The sequence below is a fragment of the Cynocephalus volans genome, chromosome 8, assembly GCF_027409185.1.
Source record: "Cynocephalus volans isolate mCynVol1 chromosome 8, mCynVol1.pri, whole genome shotgun sequence".
In the NCBI taxonomy this organism is placed as follows: domain Eukaryota; kingdom Metazoa; phylum Chordata; class Mammalia; order Dermoptera; family Cynocephalidae; genus Cynocephalus; species Cynocephalus volans.
In genome coordinates, this window is record NC_084467.1 from 83,213,653 (window position 1) to 83,218,531 (window position 4,879).

The following is a 4,879-nucleotide window of genomic DNA, read 5'->3' on the forward strand; positions in this document are numbered from 1 at the left end:
GAGATCTGGCTTGGTGATATGGATTTGGGATTTTTTTTTAATGGTATGAATCTCACTTATTTAAAACAGTATTTCTCACCTTTTTCAAGTTAGAGACTACAAGAATAAAAGTAGTGCTTTACTGAGTTGTCACTAATCTGAGGAGCAGAGCTGCTGCCCTGCCACACCCTGGGAAACCTTGGCTCACACAAGCCAAATCTATATCCCACAGCACTTTACAAAACAGTCCTGAAGATAAAGCAAATAAAACTATTGTACATGACATTTACATAAGAGAAAGACAGCTGGATGCAGGAAAGACAGGAGTATTGTTCCCTTTACACAAAGGTTGCTCGATAGGTGGGACAACTTTGCTTCCTCAAGGCAAAGCAGCAAATGAACCCAAAGGGAAACAAAATGACGGCCAAGAAGATGCCCGGGAAGGTGAAACGGTCCTCCAAAATCCCAGCTCTGCAGCCTGGGCAGCCTCCCAAGACGATGATGGAGTTGGCAGGGTACTGGGTGACAGTTCAGCTGTGGATGCTGTAGACCCTGGGTTGGTGGGTAGGGATTCCTGTGACAAGGTGGGGTAGGGTGGCGGTGGGGGCACAGTGGGGATGGAGCCATAGCCAGGCAGATGACATGCATGGTCACCCTGGCTGGCCTCCAGTTGTAGGTAGGTAGCCGTTCCTGAAGCAGGGGCTTGTGGTCCATGGTGGCCTGGCCTGCACCCACCCACTTCGGCCGGCTCAGAAATACTGTCTTACTGGCAGTTGTTGGTGTCACAGAAGTGTGTGAGGTCACCCAGGGACAGGATGCAGAGCCTGATGTCATTTGACAGATGACAAAACTAAGGCTGGCCCAAGATCTAACAGTTGTTACATGGCAGAGCTGGGCTGGAGCTAGGTCTTCTGACTCCAAGCCCTGTACCCTCCCTGCCACTCCAACATCTCTGCAGGAACTCCTGGAAATGAGCCTGGGCTGTACCTGGGGGGCGGCAGTTTTTACCACTGTGGGTCCGTTGCTTTACCCATAGGAAGCAACTGTCGAGCAGGAGCCCCAGGTAAGTAGAAGCCTTCACCGTACCATGCTTAGGAGGCTGAGGAGTAGTCCAAATACCCACCCTGGAAATACTGTGGCATGGAATAAGGCAGAAAATGCACACATTTGCAGCCATGTTCACCCCCTCATTTGATCCTTACGGTTGCCCTTCCAGGTCCACTCTTCCTCCTTCACTCTTCTTCCCCAGACTCTGCTCACACTAGATCCTTTGCTTCACCTCCCCTTTCCACCAGAATCTGCCTGTCTTAGTCCCATTCTATCTCCACTGTAGAATCTAGGTTCTCTGCTGGACCACGTGATAAAGCAATTCCTGCTAAGATGAGTACTAATAGGCTAACGGGAAATTTATCCCATGGTACCCACTCCTTTTAATCAGAATTCCTAAATAGCATTACTAAAGGTAAGAATTTCAAGTGAGTTGGCAGATTATTGAGGAAAAGATAAAGCAAGAGAGGAAGCAAAAGAAAAAGGTGGGGGCTTGATCACTGTGGGTGTATTTCATATCACATTAAGGTGTTTGGATTTGAGTTTATTCAACATAATGAGGTGAGGGCCTGCTGGTCCACAGCCCCTCCTTGTCATGACAGTTGACATTCTATTTTAACACTTGGCAGAACAATAGGTATGCCCTTGACTGTACACACACACACACACACACACACACACACACACACACACACACACACACACACACACACACACACCAGGTATTTCTCACCTCCTGGTCTGCAATACAACAGCATCAAAGACAGGGTGGTTTTCAAGTCAACCTCACAAATCCCAAACCTGTTTTCTCAAGTGATATGCGTGATCTCATTGGTAGAACCAGTGTCGAGCCAGCTAGAAACACACTCAAAAACCATTTACTAAGGGGCGAGCTGAGAAGAAATCCTTGGAGTGAAGGAGGTTTTTGTCGCCCTTGGCAAAATACAATTTGCTGTTTTCAAGTGAATAAAAAGAGGGGAAAAACAAAAAATTAGCAACTAAATGTTTTTTAAAGGAAGTACAAACCTGGACAGACTAAGGAAAACTTACAAAACATCCTGTCCTGATGTCTGGATCCAGCCTTGCAAGACTGAAGCCATAGTGACCCAGGGTCGTGAAAAGAAGAAACCCACTGAGGTTGGGGTTTGGAAAGGAGTGGTGGTGTCCAGCACATGATGAGCAGGGCAGCAGTTTATCTCAAGAGCTTAAGATTCTACAGCAGGCCCCAGGGCATGCTGACTGCCTGCCTGGGGAGAAATCAGGCTGCCCAGTCCCTCTGCTGTAACTCTGAAGAGGATGGCTGTACCAAACACAGTGCGGGGGAGCCCAGACCAGCGACAAGCTGCAGACAGGAAATGCCAGAGCACTGGGAATTGAGCATAACGAGCTTCATGAAATCACATGGTCTGCAGCTGGAATGGAATTGCAGGGTTGTCCAGTTACTCCCACCCATTGGTGTCTTAGTTCCCTCGGCAATATTCTCACCAAGTTATTAAGCCTGGGCTCGAGTAGCCTCCAGCACAGGAAACTCCTGTCCTTCAAGGAAGCCCATTTTGTCTTTGGAAGTTCTGACTAGAGGGGAGGTCTTACTAACACTGAGTCAAATGCCTCGCTTACTTCAACTGCTTGGTGGGAGACGACCCTCCGCAGTCACACAAATATGTTTCTCCCTGTTCTAAGTGGCAGATGTTTGTCTGAACACCTGGGTCTACCTCAGTAGTGGTCAAACTGACCACCTGCACCTCTGAGCACAGGGGACAGGGGCATATTGAACTGCATGTCACAGAGCAGAGAGGAGTCTGCTTTGTTCGCTTCTGAGTCCTTAGCACCTGCCCAGTTACTAGAGTTACACTAGAGATATCAATAAAAATTTCATAAGAAAGGATGAATAAACCAGCCTAAGATTTTGGCATTTATCCCATCAGGAAACATAAATGGCATTAATATAAGGGTTCCTGCTGGATTTATGAAACTTAGATATGATTTTAGAGAACATTCAAGACTCCTTTTAGCAAAGTCATTCTAACTACGCCCTTAACCAGTAAGTACCAAATTTTGTGCATGCTTTTACAGTGGGCCTCTACTTAAAGAGATATGTTATCTCCTTTATCACATTGCAAACTCCTACAGGCAGTTCCCCCAGAAAGTTGTTTTGGTTTATTGTATAACTCCTAAAGTGCCAGGACAGTGCTAGGCAGACATTGAGTAGTAAAAACGTTCAATACCAGGTCTATATTAGACACCCACAAACATTTGTTGAATGAATGAATGACAGGGGAGGGACTTTATTTTTTATATATTTTTAAGTACAGACTTTATTGTTGTTTTGTAAAAGCACAGAAATCAGTTTACCCAAGCTTTACTTTTTACAAACATAAACATTCATATATGCACACACACATTTCTTCCCTTCTCTTAACCTTGAATAATTCTTGGAGTGTTTTGAACTTACCCAAGCTTATGTTTCAAAAATAAAAATTTCCACTATTTTCTTTAAAACTGACCTACAACATTTTTGGTCCCTTATCACAGACCCTGGGTTTTACCTGTAGATCAAACAATAATAGTGAAAATTAATAATTAAAAATGTGTATACTATAAACTCTAAAACAAGCAGTAAGACAACACAATAAAGAATTATAGGTAATAATCCAGGAGAGGAGAAAAATAAAATAATATTTTAAAATACTGAATTAATCCAAAAGAAGGCAGTAAAAGGAAAAAAGAAAAAAAAAAAAAAAAAAAACCAACAAAGAACAGATGGAACATTGGAAACAAATAGCAAGAAGGTAGATTTAAATTCAACCATACTAATAGTTAAATCAAATGTAAATGGTCTAAACATCCCAATTAAAAGGTACAGATTGCCATATTGGATTAAAAAATAATAAAAGCAAGACCCAATTAAATACTGCCTATAAGAAGACCACTTTATGTAACAAGACACAAATAAGTGAAAAGCAAAGGATGTAAGTAATCAAAAAAGCTGGAGTGGCTATATTAATATCAAAAAAGCAGGTTTCAAGGCAAAGAATATAACCAGGGTTAAAGAAAGTCAATTCATAATAATAAAGGTGTTAAATTATTAAGAGGACATAGGAATCATAAATGTTTTTATCTCTAATAATTAACCTTCAAAATACATGAAACAGATATGGATAAAGTTGCAAGGAGAAATCGACAATTATAATCAGACATTTCAACACCCCTCTTTCAACAGTTGATAGAAATAGAAATAAAATCAGTAAAGATAAGAACAACTTGAATGGCACTATCAACCAACTTAACCTAATTGACATTTAGAGAGCATTCCACCAAAAACCAAAAAACAAAAATAAAAAAACAACAGAATACCCATTCTTTTCAAGTGCATATATAACATTTTCAAATATAGACCATATTCTGGGCTATAAAACAAGTCTCAATACATTTAAAAGGATTCAGGTCATACAAAGTATGTTCTCTAACCAAAATGAAGTTAAATTAGAAATGAATGACAGAAAGATATCTGGAAAATCCCCAAATACTTGAAAACTAAATTTCACACTTATGAATAACCTATAAGTAAAAAAAGAAATCAAGGACAATTAGATTATAATTTTGAAATAAAGAAAATGAAAATACAATCTATCAAAATTTGTGGAATGAAGTTCAAACAGTACATAGAGTGAAAATCATAGAACTAAATGCTCACATTAGAAAAGAAGAAAGGTCTCAAGTTTCTAACTTCAGCTTTGATCTTAAGAAACTAGAATAAGAAGAGAAAATTAAAAGCAATATAAGCACGATAAGAAAGTAATAAAGATTGGATCAAAAATCAATGAAAGGGGGATGGAGGAAAAGGTACTAATGT

The 4,879-nt window shown here is 40.7% G+C and overlaps 1 pseudogene; it reads right to left on the reverse strand.

Moving 5' to 3' along the window:
* Positions 1-317: 317 nt before the first annotated feature.
* LOC134384211 (membrane protein BRI3-like) lies at positions 318-693 on the reverse strand (annotated as a pseudogene).
* Positions 694-4,879: the final 4,186 nt, after the last annotated feature.